Genomic DNA, 18,698 nt, shown 5'->3' with positions numbered 1-18,698 from the left:
CCAAACACTACCAACACACTTTTTATCTGCTACATGATTTATCTTAGAATCCATCTTTTAATTCATGATTCACAAAACCAAAAATCTACACAAGCCACAGAATAAAATAAGATCTGTCAACAGCTAACAGTCTACTTCTGGACATTTTTTGAGTAATCAAAATGCTTTTTTGAAAAAACAAAACAAAACAAAAAAAATTCACGGTACTCTTTCAGGCAAGGCCTATGCTACATTTGGGAACACCCAGTGGTCATGATGTGCATTGAAGTCAGTCAATGATTTTGCTAATATGTCACAATATTGTATTGAATTTGTTTTGTGAGAAATTGGAATGCTTAAAGGGTTTATCCCATGAATAATATAAAAAATAAAAATCAAGCTTCCCTATAATCCATGACAATACCTTTCTTCTAATGAAGCTAAAACGAGCCCTATTCCTCACATAGATCCAGAGATATTCCCGTTCATTCCTCTGCTAGATTTATATCAAGCTGAAAGCTCAAGAGAGTGTCTTTTCCACTGCAGCTAAGGGGGCGTGTCCAAGCTCTCCCTATCACAGCTCAGGAAGCTGTTAAAAGATTAAACTGAGCATGTGCGGCCATCTCAGTGAGCAGGTCAAAGAAATAAGAAATTAAGTGGCACTATAAAGATACATTTTACTGAATAACTCTGTGGCTATAATAATTTTACTGAATAACTCTGTGGCTATACAAAAATTTAAATTGCATGCAATTACAAAAGTATTCAGATCCAGTCGCTGGGACAACCCCTTTAACCACCTCCCGACCGCCTAATGCACCGATGCGTCCGGGAGGTGGTTGATTTGTTCCTCCTGGACGCATCGGCACGTCATCTCGCGAGACGCGAGATTACGTCACAGCCGGCCCGCGCATGCGCATCGCGGGCCGGCATTTCGCAGCAGAGTATTTCGTCAGCAGCCTGCCGGCCACGATCATTGGCTGGTAGGTTGCTGATTTTTAAAAAATCCAATCAACAGCCATTTAACCCATCATATTAGTAAATATGATGGGGTTATATGGCTGCTGTGCTCCTCTGCTCCTTCTTTTGGTCGGTTGGTTCCAGCAGAGGAGCAGAGGAGCACACATAACTGTGAGTACCCACTACACCACACTTAGCCCCCAGATCACCCCTATTAACCCTTTGATCACCCCTTCTTGCCCCTGTCAATCACTAGTGAAAGGAAAAAAGTGATCAGTGCAAACTGTCACTTTTTTTTTTCACTGGTATTGACCGTTAGGTTTCAGTATAGTTTAGGCCCCTTGGTTAGGTAGTTTAGGGATCAGTTAGCGCCCAGCCCACCGCACCGCAGTCCGTTATTCGCTGATTAGCGTATCGCTAATCAGCATTTGTACTTTTATAGTATCTGGAAGTGATCAAAACTGATCACGGTCAGATCTATAATTGTATTAGTGTCACTTTAGTTCTCCCTCCACCCAAAACGCAGTGTTTGCCCGATCAGGCCTGATCGGTCGCCCACACGTGCGTTCGCCCACGCCCGCCCCACCGCAGTGACAAAAAAAAATTTTTTTTTTGATCGCTGCACATTCACTTTACACGCACTGCGGCGATAAAAAAATCAGTTTTGATATTTTTTATCAACCGCAGCAGCCTCCGGTACTTCGCTAGCCTCCCATTTGTAAGACAGGCTTGCTTTTTTTTTCTTGGGTAGTCTCAGGGAATACCCCTAAATTTAGTTGCCCACATGTCAAACAGGGGGTATTCCTCTGAAGAGGCCTACAGGCTTCTGACCCAGTCGGATGAGGAGTGGGAACCCTCATCTAATGAATCCAGCGGGTCAGAATACGAACCTGTAGAAAGCAGTGGCTCTCTGACCCAAAGTTCGGACGAGGAGGCTGAGGTCCCTGATAGCAGCAGGCGTACCCGGCCCCGTGTCGCTAGACCGCAGGTTGCGCAGGATCCGCTTCAAGAGCAGCAGAGTGGGGCTGGTGCTGTCGGATTACGTGGTGAGGCATACACCAGCAGCCCAGCCCTTCCTGGACCTAGTACCAGCACTGCCGTAGAACATGGTGAAGTAGCGAGCACCAGAAGGGCAGTTGAAGCTGGTACGGTGGCACGTGCAGTAGTGACCCCGTCGCAGCCACCGCAAAGACGTGCCCGTAGAGCCCCTAGAATCCCAGAGGTGCTGGCAAACCCTGATTGGCAGTCCCCAACTTCAGCCGCACCTGTAGTTCCCCCTTTCACCGCCCAGTCTGGAGTTCGGGTTGAGACAGCTCAGATCGGTTCGGCCCTGGGATTTTTTGAGCTGTTCTTGACTGCGGAGCTCTTAGACTTAGTTGTGGCAGAGACAAACCGGTATGCCACACAATTTATAACAGCTAACCCGGGAAGCTTTTATGCCCAGCCTTTCCGGTGGAAACCAGTCCAAGTTTCCGAAATTAAAACTTTTGTGGGCCTCCTCCTCAACATGGGCCTGACAAAAAAGCATGAATTGCGGTCATATTGGTCCACGAACCCGATTCATCACATGCCCATGTTCTCTGCTGCTATGTCCAGGACACGATTTGAGACCATCCTGCGTTTCCTGCACTTTAGTGATAACAGCACCTCCCGTCCCAGAGGCCACCCTGCTTTTGACCGGCTCCACAAAATTCGGCCCCTCATAGACCATTTCAACCTGAAATTTGCAGATATGTATACCCCAGAGCAAAACATCTGCGTAGACGAGTCCCTTATACATTTTACCGGGCGCCTTGGCTTCAAACAATACATCCCAAGCAAGCGCGCCCGGTATGGGGTCAAATTGTATAAGCTCTGTGAAAGGGCCACAGGCTATACACACAAATTTCGTGTCTATGAGGGAAAAGATCAGACCCTGGAGCCGGTCGGTTGCCCTGACTACCTGGGGAGCAGTGGGAAGATAGTCTGGGACTTGATGTCACCCTTATTCGGCAAGGGGTACCATCTTTATGTGGACAATTTTTACACAAGTGTGGCCCTCTTTAGGCATTTGTTTCTAGAACGGATTGGCGCCTGTGGTACCGCGCGAACTAGTCGCGCGGGCTTCCCCCAACGGCTCGTTAGCACCCGTCTTGCAAGGGGGCAGAGGGCCGCACTGTGTAACGAAGAACTGCTCGCGGTGAAATGGAGAGACAAGCGTGACGTTTACATGCTCTCCTCCATTCACGCAGACACGACAATACAAATTGAGCGAGCAACCCGTGTCATTGAAAAGCCCCTCTCAGTCCACGACTATAACCTTCACATGGGAGGGGTGGACTTCAATGACCAGATGTTGTCTCCGTATTTAGTTTCCCGCAGAACCAGACGCTGGTATAAGAAGGTGTCTGTATATTTAATTCAATTGGCTCTGTACAATAGTTTTGTTCTCTACAGTAAGGCTGGGAAAACTGGATCCTTCCTCAAATTTCAGGAAGAGATCATCGAGAACCTCCTGTATCCAGGAGGTTCCGTGGCCCCATCCACCAGTGTAGTTAGCCGTCTACACGAGCGACATTTCCCCAATGTCGTTGCTGGTACCTCAACCCACCCGTCACCCCGAAAAAGATGTTGTGTCTGTAGCAGGAGTGGAATAAGGCGTGACACCCACTATTTCTGTCCTGACTGTCCTGACCACCCTGCCCTATGCTTAGGGGAGTGTTTCCGGAAGTACCACACACAGGTACACCTAGCATAGGGATCATCTCACCAGGACAGGCACACAGGGCTATTAGGGCCCATTCACTCACAGCTGCTGCAAACGTCTCCTTTCACATGGGACAAAGTGCATAACGCACTTCGCCACATCTTTGGGCGATTTGCGCTTTGCACATTGACCCATGGGGAAGGAGAGGTTTGTTCTATAAAGGTAAAAAAAAAAAAAAAAAAAAACACCAGTAAGCAAACACGTTAATGTTTAGTTTAAAAAGTTAAAGTTTACATGTTCTGTTCCAAAGTTAATAAAATTATTGCGTTGTGGCCTGGTTTTTTCTTTTTTATTTATTTTTTCTTTTTTTACCTTCCAGGTGGACCAACCGATCTACTAGCTGCAGCACCGATGTGCATTCTGACAGAAGCATTGCGCTGCTGTCAGATTACACGCAAGTCGGTGTATGCGGCGCTGCAAGACGAGATTTTCTCCTCTGCAGTAACAGATACGTTTGCCGAGGCATACGAGCTGAGGAGGAGGCGGCGTTGCTATGCTTTTGCAAACACTTTGTCCTGGCAGACGCCTTTCCCTTCCATTTTTTTTTTTTGGCAGAGATTTTTTCATCCACATTGATCGATGCGAATGAAGAAATCTGTGCCGTTCATTTTTTTCTTTCAGCCCAGAGGCTGAACGGAAAAAAAAATCTCATTACCTGTATGCTCAATATAAGGAGAATAGCAGAAACTCCTAATGCTGGCCATACATGTAATGATTGCGGAGACCCTCAAATGCCAGGGCAGTACAAACACCCCACAACTGACCCCATTTTGGAAAGAAGACACCCCAAGGTATTTGCTGAGGGGCATATTGAGTCCATGAAAGATTTAAATTTTTGTCCTAAGTTAGCGGAAAGTGAGACTTTGTGAGAAAAAACAAAAAAAAATCAATTTCCGCGGAAATTCACATTTTTGTAAACGCTATAACTTTTACCCAAACCATTTTTTTTTTGCCCAAACATTTTTATTTATCAAGGACATGTAGAACAATAATAAAATTAATTTGGCGAAAAATTTATATATGGATGTCGTTTTTTTTGCTAAATTTTACAGCTGAAAGTGAAAAATGAAATTTTTTTGCAAAAAAATCGTTACATTTTGATTAATAACAAAAAAAGTAAAAATGTCAGCAGCAATAAAATACCACCAAATGAAAGCTCCATTAGTGAGAAGAAAAGGAGGTAAAATTCATTTGGGTGGTAATTTGCATGACCGAGCGATAAACGGTGAAAGGAGTGTAGTGCCGAAGTGTAAAAAGTGCTCTGGTCATGAAGGAGGTTTCAGCTAGCGGGGCTGAAGTGGTTAACCACAATGAAGTAAAGATAATGATTGATACATCTTTATATCACAAAGAAACTAGATTTGACATTTGCTGAACGCATAGCTGATGATTTCCAAATGGTGGACACTTACTGTTATATTTACTGCCAAGATTTAATTTTATTTTTTTTATGTCGCTGTTACTTTAATTCTCATTTTGATCCAGTTAAAAAGATTGCTACAAAAGGATGTAATGTTTGGCACGGATGGGGCAAGTCCTTGTAGATTTTTATGTAAATGAAAGCCATAAATTCTGTCGCTTTTATAAACAAACGCAATCAAACAATAAATATTCAGTAATAATGGAATTTAAATTAGAGATGAGTAACACAAATCGCCTGCTGTTTTTGAGCTTCGAGTCTAAATTTACCCTCTCCTGTATTTATAAAGACATTAGAAGCCCAGGAAAGTAAAATGCAATATGCATCTTTACAACAGGAAATGGGTTTTTATTACTTGAAAAGAAACAACATTTAGACCAGGACAAAAGTTGCTTGTTCATAACTCCAGTTATAAATGTTGGCAGTATATGAAAAAAAAAACCCTGATGATTATGTCTAAACAATAGGATATTTTCTTTATCCAAATTCACACTGAGCAGTATTTTAATAGCTTCTGAAAATTGGAAGCTGTGGGTAGCCTGCAGCTACCTCATAGAGATTCAGTTAAAATACCATAACCTCCAACTAAAATCTTTCATCTATTTTAGCTTTGGCTCTGCAAGAAACAACCTCCCTCATTAACATATTCATGTCACTGACTTCTGCAGGAGGTTTGCTCTCAGTAAATTTACATACCTTTTGATCTGTTTACAATAACCTTTTTTTTACATTTTTAAAGCAAGGAGAAGATTGCAGATCCGTGGTGTCCCCAGACCATCACTAAGTGCAGACATATATCTGTTTTCCTACATTAACTATAGGTCGCTAATTAAAGCAAAAGAGACAAGTATAGAAGGTGCTAGTGGGATTATTTGAATCAGTGATGTTAAAATTGACTATTTTCATGACTTTAGGGTAGATTTTGCTGCTTTGTGTCATTAAATTATATACATTGTAAATACTTCTAATAAGTGAGGATTTTACCTGTTTACTAAACTGGCAGAAAGAGCAGAGATAGAATCACTTACAGCTTTTCTCATAATTGACTAATATAGTGTTTTCTTCCCTTTTGGATCCAATAAAAAAAACTAAATAACAAACGGAATCAAAAATGTATCAAAAACTTGTATGAGGAAAACCTTCAAGAGAGACAAATACATTAGTAAATGGATATTATACGTCATGAATTAGACTCTCTAAAAGGAAAGTAAAACAATAAAATGAACTCTGATTACATACAATATCTATTTTTCAAGATCTACATTAATAAACATAGGTATACATTTACATTTGTTTTCTGTTTTTTAATCTCAACAATGGATTTTTTTTTACCTTTTGCTGTTTAGCAAACTGGCAGAAAAAGCAGAGATGGATTTAACAAGTTATGAAGGTTACAGTGGTCCATTAAGTTACTATATACTTACAAAGGCCTTCTCTGATCCCTTGATAATCAACTTACAATACTAGCAGTGACAATTAGAGATGTCGCGAACATAAAATTTTCCGTTCGCGAACAGCGAATGCAAATTTTTGCAAATGTTCGTGAACGGGCGAACCGGGCGAACCGCCATTGACTTCAATGGGCAGGCGAATTTGAAAACCCACAGGGACTCTTTCTGGCCACAATAGTGATGGAAAAGTTGTTTCAAGGGGACTAACACCTGGACTGTGGCATGCCGGAGGGGGATCCATGGCAAAACTCTCATGGAAAATTACATAGTTGACGCAGAGTTGGATTTTAATCCATAAAGGGCATAAATCACCTAACAATCCAATTTTTTTTTTTTTAACAACGTGGTTTGAAACATCCAGTGTGTGTATACGATCAGGTATGATGTTGTATCGATCAGGTAGTGTAAGGGTTACGCCCGCTTCACAGACATTGACAGCCCAAACTCCCCTTTTAATGCACCGCAAACCACAGCAAACAGTCCATTTGCCCAACTGCAAACTTCCCATTTGCACAAGGTTGGATACCAAGCTAGCCATGTCCCGTTGATGTCATTGAAGGTTTCTTCCTCCACCCAGCCATGTACAATACCAAGGGTCCCGGAAAGGTGAATTGAATTGATTTTTCGAATGGGGAGATTGGGGAGATGGGGAGAAAACGCTGGCTCCCTCCCCTTTGTTTGAATCCACGGTCACTGCGTCTGTGCAGTGCAATTTACTGTCCCACCCAATATGAGTGCTATTTTCTATAGTTCTCTCTTCTCATCAGTTTAATCCCTGTTACGTCCCCAATCTGGGGTCCATTTATTAAATAGATTTTTCGAACGGGGAGATGGTTAAAAAATTGCTGGCTCCTTCCCCTTTGTTTGAATCCATGCCATGGTCACTGCGTCTGTGCCGTGCAATTTACTGTCCCACCCGATATGAGTGGTATTTCCTGTAGTTCTCTCTTTTCATCAGTTTAATCCCTGTTACGTCCCCAATCTGGGGTCCATTTATTAAATAGATTTTTTGAACGGGGAGATGGTTAAAAAATTGCTCACTCCCTCCCCTTTGTTTGAATCCACGCCATGGTCAATGCGTCTGCGCCGTGCAATTTACTGTCCCACCCGATATGAGTGGTATTTCCTGTAGTTCTCTCTTCTCATCAGTTTAATCCCTGTTACGTCCCCAATCTGGGGCCCATTTATTAAATAGATTTTTCGAACGGGGAGATGGTTAAAAAATTGCTGGCTGCCTCCCCTTTGTTTGAATCCACGCCACGGTCTGCGCCGTGCAATTTACTGTCACACCCGATATGACAGTAAATTGCAGCTTGGTCGGTCCTCTTACTCCCAAGTTGGGGCACTGCGCGTGCATGGAGCAATGTGCTGTGACACCCTATATGAGTGATGTCTTAACTAGTCCTATTCCTATCAGTTTAATCCCTGTTACGTCCCCTATTCGGGGACGTGTGTCGAATTGATTAACCATTGTCAAATTAATGAACCATTACGACATCCTTGAATAATTTAGTTCTGAGCTTTGTACTTTATTTGTATTGGAATTGTTGGGGATTTTTTAAATTGTCTGCATTATTTCTAATAAACTATTAAGAGACTTTATTATGATTATTTTTTTTTGTATTAAAAACCCACCCATACAACTTAAAAAAGATAAATAAAAAAAATTAAGTTTTTTCTATGAAAAAACATCCAGCCGTCCCGATCGCTTTTGGTCTGATCATAATGAAGCAACGGCCTTATCATCTGGGGTGTGGCAATATTGCCAACACACTCATAGAGGTGATGATCGCTTCATTGTGATACGCAAGCCCCTTCACCACAACAAGGTAACGATCACGAAAGGGGAATTGACACTTGTATGTTCCTTTTTTTTGTATGTGCCAGAAAAATTTGGCATGTACACATGCCTGAAAAACAATGTTATTGTTGCAGCCGCTGTTGTAGCAGCGGCCGGAAAAATTTATGTTTTCAAGGCAGAAAGGTGACTAAAACATTGCGGCTTGAACCCTAGTTGGTGGCGGAGAATTCACGAAAGTCATCCAGTATGCAGACATTAAATACAGCAGCGTGGGGACCATTTTGAGGCCAAGGCATGTCATCAGGCCTTTTGTTAGATAAACGTATCCCCTACTGTCAGTCCCTTCGGGATCCATGCCTCATTCATCTTAATGAAGGTGAGGTAATCAACACTTTTTTGACCGAGGCGACTTCTTTTGTCAGTGACAATGCCTCCTGCTGCACTGAAGGTCCTTTCTGACAGGACACTTGAAGCGGGGCAGGCCAGAAGTTCTATCACAAACTGGGATAGCTCAGGCCACAGGTCAAGCCCGCACACCCAGTAGTCAAGGGGTTCATCGCTCCTCAGAGTGTCGATATCTGCAGTTAAGGCGAGGTAGTCTGCCACCTGTCGGTCGAGTCGTTCTCTAAGGCTGGATCCCGAAGGGCTGTGGCGATGTGTAGGACTGAAAAAGCTCTGCATGTCCTCTATCAACAACATATCTGTAAAGCGTCCTGTCCTTGCCGCCGTGGTCGTGGTAGGAGGAGGATTACTTTGACCTCTTCCCCAGTTAGATTCCCGTTGTGCTGTGACATCCCCCTTATAAGCTGTGTAAAGCATATTTTTTCATTTGGCTTTGAACTGCTGCATCCTTTCTGACTTCCGGTAATTTGGTAACATTTCCGCCACTTTCTGCTTATACCGGGGATCTAGTAGCGTGACCACCCAATACAGGTCGTTCTCCTTCATCCTTTTTATACGAGGGTCCCTCAACAGACATGACAGCATGAAAAACCTCATTTGCACAAGGTTGGATGCCGAGCTACTAATTTCCTGTTCCTCCTCCTCACTGATGTCATTGACGGTCTGTTTTTCCCCCCAGCCACGTACAAGACCACGGGTCTCAGATAGGTGACAACAGCGAGCACCCTGGGATGCCTGCTGTGGTTGGTCTTCCTCCTCCTCAAAGCCACATTCCTCCTCTGACTCCTCTTCCTCATACTCCTCTTGCAGCATTGCCGCAGGTCCGGCAAGCGATGATGACAAGGCTGTTTCTGGTGGTGATGGTGACCACAACTCTTCCTCTTCACGCTCATCTACAGCCTGATCCAGCACTCTTCGCAGGGCACGCCATAGGAAGAAAACAAATGAGATGAGGTCACTGATGGTGCGACTGACTAGGTTTGTCACCTCCTCAAAAGGATGCTGTCACGGCCAATTTATGTTTGACCGTGACGCTGCTGCGTGCAGACTGGTTGCCGGGGGCAACGTGTAGGTTTCTGTTTGCACGTACACTTTCCTTTATTTGGTGCTTTCCCCGTTTTGGTTGTCACGGGGTTAATTTAGGTGTGTCTACTAGGTGTGGTGGGTGTGACCTCAGGCCTCTTTATAAGATGGTGTGTTGGAGCCTGTGGTCATTCTTATGTTGTTGTCTGCCTGTGTAGGAGTTCTGCTCCCTGGCGGTATGTCTTTGTGTCTGTGTGAGTCACCCTTATTTATTATATTGATTCCTTACCCTGGCTGTGTGTCCCCTCCGGTGTGTATCTGTTTTCCTCCCCCACCTGGTGTATGTTGTATTGGTGTGGTTGGTGTATGGAGGTTTTCTGGTAGTGTCTTTGCTCCAGAAGGGGCATGCTTTCCCGGAGGGGTTAAGCGAAGGCAAGACCGTGGGTTTCCCAGCCTGGAGCCTCCGTCCATCTTGGCTGCGGCAGGTAAGAGTAGATAACATTGTTATTTTGCTGTGTGACTTACCTGCCGTACTGCTTTACCCATGTTCTTGCTTCCTGTCTGCCACTGGGTCTCTGGAGACACCTTTTCATCCGTTGTGTAGGATGAATGGGTGGTCTCTGCCCTGTCATCAGGCCTAGGGCGTAGCAGGGATAGCAGGGTCCTAGGTTGGTGAGCATGAGCCCCCTTACCTTATGAGGCGGATCATGCGCTAGGAGTCTAGGGAGAGCGTTTAGGGTTACGTGAGGAGGTGACCTGCTCCCTGTTCCCTGCTATCTGGCGTAGCAGCCTCAGCAATTGCACGGTGGGGGGTTTTCCCCACTCCCCGCCGTGACAGACGCATGAGCCTACAGGCATTGCGCATGAGCGTCCAGTAACGTGGCCAAAAAATTCCCAGCTCCGCAGAGGCTGTCCTAGCACCCCGGTCATACAAATACTCGTCGACGGCTTTTTCTTGTTGGAGCAGGCGGTCGAACATTAGGAGTGTTGAATTCCAACGTGTCGGGCTGTCGCAAATCAAGCGCCTCACTGGCATGTTGTGGCCACACACCTTCCTGGCCTGCTTGAGGACGTCCTGTAAGCCTGGGTACTTAGACACAAAGCGTTGTACGATGAGATTCAACACATGTGCCATGCACGGCACATGTGACAACTTGCCCAAATTCAATGCCGCCAACAAATTGCTTCCATTGTCACACACCACTTTGCCGATCTCCAGTTGGTGCGGGGTCAGCCACTGATCCACCTGTGCGGTCAGGGCGGACAGGAGTGCTGGTCCGGTGTGGCTCTCTGCTTTCAGGCAAGTCAACCCCAAGACAGCGTGACACTGTTGTATCCGGGATGTGGAATAGCCCCTGGGGAGCTAGGGGGGTTCAGTTGATGTGCAGCCAGATGCCGCAGCAGAAGAGGACTCAGCCGAGGAGGTTATGGAAGAGGATGGAGTAGGAGGAGTAGAGGAGGTGGCAGTAGGCCTGCCTGCAAGTCGTGGCGGTGTCACCAACTCCGCTGCAGAGTCATGCATTCCATGCTTGGCAGCCTTCAGCAGGTTGACCCAATGCGCAGTGTAGGTGATATACCTGCCCTGACCGTGCTTTGCAGACCAGGTATCAGTGGTCAGATGGACCCTTGCCCCAACACTGTATGCCAGAGATGCCATGACTTCCTTTTCAATCACCGAATAGAGATTTGGGATTGCCTTATTAGAAAAAAAAATTCGTCCGGGTACCTTCCACTGTGGTGTCCCAATAGCGACAAATTTTTTGAAGGCCTCAGACTCCACCAGCTGGTATGGTAAAAGCTGGCGGGCTAAGAGTTCCGTAAAACCAGCTGTCAGACGCCGGGCAAGGGGGTGACTCTGTGACATTAGCTTCTTACGCTCAAACATTTCCTTAACAGACACCTGACTGTGGGCAGATGAGATGGAACTGCTCAAGGTGAGAGGCGGAGTGGCGGGTGGTTGAGAGGGGGCAAGGAGGACAGCAGTGGTTGACGTGGCTGAAGATGCTGGACCAGGAGGAGGATGGTGGCTTTGAGCTTGTGTGCTGCTTCTACTCGTCATCATGTGTTGATGCCATAGGCGTTTGTGATGTGTCATCATGTTCCTTCGCAAAGCAGTTGTACCTAGGTGGGTGTAGGATTTCCCACGACTCAGTTTCTTTTGGCACAGGTTGCAAATGGCATCGCTGTTGTCAGAGGCAGACACACAAAAAAAAAATGCCACACTGCTGAGCTTTGCAATGACTGCATTCTGGTGGTGGCAACAGCATGCGTTGATTGGCGTGCTGTCTGGCTGACCCCGGGTGCCGATACTCCTTCTCTCTGTCTCCCCTTCTGAACTTTCCCCCTCTTGTTCTTCTCTTCGAGCAGGCACCCACGTGGCATCCACGGACACATCGTTATCATCAACCGCTTCACTTGTATCTGACACCTCAGCAAAGGAAGCAGCAGCAGGTACAACATCATCATCATGATCACACTGTACGTCCATGTGTGTAATGCTGCCTGACTGAGACATATCCCTGTTATCTACATCCCCTGGCAATAATGGTTGCGCATCACTAATTTCATCCAACTGATGTGTAAATAACTCCTCTGAGGGATCGAGTGAAGCGGTTGTGGTGGCTGTGGTGGAAGTGTTGGTGGTGGCGGCGGGCGGGAGAGTGGTGACCAAAGCTGAGCTGGAGGAGGATGGTGCATCAAGGTTCTTAGCGGAAGCTGTTGAAGATTGGGTGTCCTGTGTAAGCCAGTCAACTATTTTCTCTGAATTTTTTGGGTTCAGGGTACGTGGCCTCTGAACACTGGGCATTATTCCAGGGCCAGTGGAAATCACAGCACCAGGAACATGACGGCCCCTGCGGCGTGGCCTGCCTCTGCCTGTCATTTTTTATTAGATAAGTGTTACTATGCATGCAAGGTAATGTGCCACTCTATATAAGTGGTGGGCAGTGGGCACAGTACAGTCTGTGTGGGCCTGGCTGACACACACGGGCTTGCAAATGTGATTAGATCACAGTTAAATTTTAAATAGATTTTTTTTTTCTGAAAGGTATTTGGGCAAATGACACCCTGTAACGGTATGAGTGCAGGCCGAACCAGCCACTAGCCAGTGGACACAATAGAGTATGTGTGGGCGCCTGACACACACGGGCTTGCTAATGTGATTAGATCACAGTTAAATTTAAAATAGATTTTTTCTTTCTGAAAGGTATTTGGGTGAATGACACCCTGTAACGGTATGAGTGCAGGCCTAGCCACTAGCCAGTGGACACAATACAGTATGTGTGGGGGCCTCACACACACGGGCTTGCTGGTGTGATTAGATCACAGTTAAATTTTAAATATAATTTTTTTTTCTGAAAGGTATTTGGGCGAATGACACCCTGTAACGGTATGAGTGCAGGCCGAACCAGCCACTAGCCAGTGGACACAATACAGTATGTGTGGGGGCCTGACACACACAGGCTTGCAAATGTGATTAGATCACAGAAAAATATTAAATATAATTTTTTTTGATCTGCAAGGTATTTTCTGTCACACCCTGTATGAATGGTGTGCACTGTGCACACAGTGCTGTCTATGACTGAGCCTGCAGCCTCTCACACACGGGCAGCCAGGCAACTGCAATATATATATATGAAAAAAAAAAAAGCACACTGATGTACCAGCCCTGAAAAAGGCTTTTTGGGGTGCTGTCTGGATGCTGTCTTTACAGCAGATGAGTCTGTGGACACAGAACAATGCCCTAGCTAACGCTTTCCCTATTGAATCAGCAGCAGCTAAACTCTCTCCCTCCTCTCTCTGTGAAAGCAGATTCCGAATGAATCTAAAATGGATGCTGTCTTGGAGGTGGGAGGGTCTGGGAGGGAGGGTCTGCTGCTAATTGGCTGGAATGTGTCTGCTGACTGTGAGGTAGAGGGTCAAAGTTTACTCAATGATGATGTATAGGGGGCGGACCGAACATCGCATATGTTCGCCCGCAGCGGTGAACGCGAACAAGCTATGTTCGCCGGGAACTATTGTTCTACAATGAGCACATCATTTTTAGGTAATTAAAGACAATCAGTTGGGACTATACTGATGAAATTCATGAGCTGATTGACTGTTTTGTTTAGTAGTGCCTTTTAGTGTTCCATTTTACACTAGGCAAAGGTGGCATCATGTTATTTTTACTTAGGCTGAGTTCACATCAGCGTTTCCATTCTTCTGCTCTGTTATGGAGCAGAACAATGGAAAGACTGAATGCTGATGTGAATAATAGTGATGAGCGGCAGGGGTCATATTCAAATTCGTTATATTTCGCAAATATTTAGTAGAATATTCGTCGAATATTCGCGAATTAGAATATTCGTTATATTCTACATTCTTTTTTTCTTGAAAATCGGCAAGGTAATGTTTGCGTAATATGCGAATATGACGCAATCAATACAGGAGTGGGTCAAAAACGAATATATAGTGCCATAGAATAATGTGCTATATATTCGTTTTTAGAATATTCGTCATTTTTTTCCATCTGAACAGATGATTCCTCACTGCTTCTTGCTTGTGGGTGAATGAGTCATTGGCTCACAAGCAACTTAAGCAGGGAGGAATCATGACTTCAGATGGAAAAAAATGCTGAATATTCTAAAAAAACAACAACTAATATATAGCACTATATTCAATATAGTGCTATATATTCGTAATTTAGAATATTCGTCATTTTTTCCCCATCTGAAGTGAACTATGCAAATACACTACGTGCAGAATTATTAGGCAAATGAGTATTTTGACCACATCATCCTCTTTATGCATGTTGTCTTACTCCAAGCTGTATAGGCTCGAAAGCCTACTACCAATTAAGCATATTAGGTGATGTGCATCTCTGTAATGAGAAGGGGTGTGGTCTAATGACATCAACACCCTATATCAGGTGTGCATAATTATTAGGCAACTTCCTTTCCTTTGGCAAAATGGGTCAAAAGAAGGACTTGACAGGCTCAGAAAAGTCAAAAATAGTGAGATATCTTGCAGAGGGATGCAGCACTCTTAAAATTGCAAAGCTTCTGAAGCGTGATCATCGAACAATCAAGCGTTTCATTCAAAGTAGTCAACAGGGTCGCAAGAAGCGCGTGGAAAAACCAAGGCGCAAAATAACTGCCCATGAACTGAGAAAAGTCAAGCGTGCAGCTGCCAAGATGCCACTTGCCACCAGTTTGGCCATATTTCAGAGCTGCAACATCACTGGAGTGCCCAAAAGCACAAGGTGTGCAATACTCAGAGACATGGCCAAGGTAAGAAAGGCTGAAAGACGACCACCACTGAACAAGACACACAAGCTGAAACGTCAAGACTGGGCCAAGAAATATCTCAAGACTGATTTTTCTAAGGTTTTATGGACTGATGAAATGAGAGTGAGTCTTGATGGGCCAGATGGCTGGATTGGTAAAGGGCAGAGAGCTCCAGTCCGACTCAGACGCCAGCAAGGTGGAGGTGGAGTACTGGTTTGGGCTGGTATCATCAAAGATGAGCTTGTGGGGCCTTTTTGGGTTGAGGATGGAGTCAAGCTCAACTCCCAGTCCTACTGCCAGTTTCTGGAAGACACCTACTTCAAGCAGTGGTACAGGAAGAAGTCTGCAAGGTAAGAAAAACATGATTTTCATGCAGGACAATGCTCCATCACACGCGTCCAAGTACTCCACAACGTGGCTGGCAAGAAGGGGTATAAAAGAAGAAAATCTAATGACATGGCCTCCTTGTTCACCTGATCTGAACCCTATTGAGAACCTGTGGTCCATCATCAAATGTGAGATTTACAAGGAGGGAAAACAGTACACCTCTCTGAACAGTGTCTGGGAGGCTGTGGTTGCTGCTGCACGCAATGTTGATGGTGAACAGATCAAAACACTGACAGAATCCATGGATGGCAGGCTTTTGAGTGTCCTTGCAAAGAAAGGTGGCTATATTGGTCACTGATTTGTTTTTGTTTTGTTTTTGAATGTCAGAAATGTATATTTGTGAATGTTGAGATGTTATATTGGTTTCACTGGTAAAAATAAATAATTGAAATGGGTATATATTTGTTTTTTTGTTAAGTTGCCTAATAATTATGTACAGTAATAGTCACCTGCACACACAGATATCCCCCTAAAATAGCTAAAACTAAAAACAAACTAAAAACGACTTCCAAAAATATTCAGCTTTGATATTAATGAGTTTTTTTGGGTTCATTGAGAACATGGTTGTTGTTCAATAATAAAATTAATCCTTAAAAATACAACTTGCCTAATAATTCTGCACTCCCTGTATATACTATGCAAATATATACTTTGAACCAGATGGTATTTCACTTTAAACATATATTACAGTTCATACAACATGGGCCCAAACATGGTAGATGAATCAACCATGGCAGGATATTTGCCATAAGGAGCAGGAGCCTGAAAACTAGTAGCTGCCATATAGTATGTTACCCAAACAGAGGCTGTAGCTGGTATATTGGTTTGGCTGGTTAGGTGCTTGGCACAATATGCAAACTATTGTTGTTCGTGGCCTGTAATCTCCTAAAAACGCCCCTTTTGAATTAGAGTTACATAATGGGGCCATATGGGGCCAAAAGTTGACCACTATATGCATTTTATCTAATAATTAAAGGTACACGTCTCTCTAACCTTTGCATCCCGAAACTAAATATGACAAGTACCTTGTAGCACAGAAGGTGATAAAAGAGTAGAAAGATAAGGTAATCAGGCATTCTTGGAGTGACACAAGAAGAAAGCCCCCCCCCCACCCCCTAGTTGCACACCCACTTTTCCAACCCCAACCACTCTCTTGCCCTACAGGTGGAAGACCCTTCTGCCATCTGCTTTTCCTCCTTCTCCATATCATCTAATACCAATAATATGTCATCAGAAGTATCCAGCTCCTACTCTCTCTGCATCTTGCTAACTTTTCTCAGATTGCAAAGGATGATTTGGAAGAAGTAAAGCCAGCAAAAGATGAGGATGGTCATAATTGAGACCTGGCCCCCCTAAGGGGTGCATAAATAAAAAACATATTTCCATATTCTACTTCATACTACTTCCATAGTCAACTACATGAAAAGGGAGTGACTATAGTACCTGCACAGAGTCACTGTATCCAATCAGTGCTTCCATTTTATGACTGCAGGTACACCACACCAACTGGTTACCACCCCTTTTGTACCCTTATTGCAGACAGTTAGCAATTCTAGTAGAAATAATAAAGGAATGGGAATGGCACAACATAGAGCCATACGAATAGATGCTCCAGAAATGATATTACACAGGGAATGCATGAAGCTATTAAAACAGGCATGTCAGAAGTGGTGAAAGGTCCTCTTTAAAGGGCTTCTGTCACCCCACTAAACAGTTTTTTCTCTTTTGGTTTACTTATAATCCCTATAGTGCGATTTCTGCATACATAAGCTAAATAATCATTTCGGTCCAGTAGAATTTGTTAAAAACCTAATTTTAAAATATGCAAATTACCTTGCTACCAGCAAGTAGGGCTGCTACTTGCTGGTGGCAAGCCGCATCCTCCGATCTTAAAGACGCCCCCTCCGCATGTTGATTGACAGGGCCAGGGAACGGGATCGTTCTCTGCTGGCCCTGTTTGAATTCAAAATATCGCGCCTGCGCCGTACCTGCCTTCAATCGGCGCAGGCAAACTGAGAGGCGGCCGCTCGCTCGGCGCTCCATCCTCAATGCGCCTGCCCCGATGATGTCACATCTACACCCGGCGCAGGCGCATTGAGGATGGAGCGGCCGAGCGAGCGGCCGCCTCTCAGTGCACCTGCGCCGATTGAAGACAGGTACGACGCAGGCGCGATATTTTGCGATATTATGTCAATCAACATGCGGAGGGGGGCGTCTTTAAGATCGGAGGATGCGGCTGCTACCAGCATATAGCCGCCCTACTTGCTGGTAGCAAGGTAATTTGCATATTTTAAAATTACGTTTTTAACAAATTCTACTAGACCGAAATGATTATTTAGCTTATGTATGCAGAAATCGCACTATAGGGATTATAAGTAAACCAAAAAAAATTATAAACGGTTTAGTGGGGTGACAGAAGCCCTTTAAGTAATCTCAACAAGATGCACACAGTGATATATTAGACCGCCTTTTAATACAGAGTCTCAAAGTATGTCTATGTGTAAAATAACTGATTAACTAAGCATGTGGCAGTAGTTTAACAATATGCACAAGGCAATTACACTGAACTTGCAGTGTCCTTGCTGTCTCTCTATTCTCTCTCTGCAGTCTCAAAAAACTCTCCCTATGATTTCCCTCCACTGTCATTGCACTCTCCCTATCCAATATTCTTTTTGAAATTGTTTTCTGCAACACTGTTGCTAATGTATAAGCGTTTGTCACGTATCACCCTGATATCAGCTCAGATGGTAGGGACTGCGCGGGATTAGGCTTTTATAGGGTTGTGACATCACAGGGGATCGCTTTCTACAGATTGGCTGAGTCATTTGGCATTCACTTTGTAACATGTGCAGCAGCTATTTTAGAAAAAAAATGATCAATTACCATGAAGTGCGAGGAAATTCATATTCATGGAAAATCAACTTTTTCCTAAACTTCAGATCGAATTCCACTTCAGATAGATGATTACATCTATGGTACTGTATCAGCACTTTTTATTTTTTTTATTACATTTTGCAGTGTGTGATTTTTTTAAAATCAATTTGTATTCATTTGTTTGGAAGGTGAAGTGGCAAAAGAAATAAAAAAAATAAAATAGGAATCCGTCATTTTTTTCCATTACAGTGTTCACCATATGGGATAAATATGTTTATATTTTAATAGTTTGGGTGATTTGGGATGCACCAGTGCCTATGATGTTTGTTTATTTATTTATTTATGGATCATTTATTTATGTTAATATGGGGAAAGGAGGTGATTTGAA

Source organism: Bufo gargarizans, chromosome 3, assembly GCF_014858855.1.
Source record: "Bufo gargarizans isolate SCDJY-AF-19 chromosome 3, ASM1485885v1, whole genome shotgun sequence".
Taxonomy (NCBI): Eukaryota; Metazoa; Chordata; class Amphibia; order Anura; family Bufonidae; genus Bufo; species Bufo gargarizans.
Note: the sequence above shows the minus strand (reverse complement) of the source record.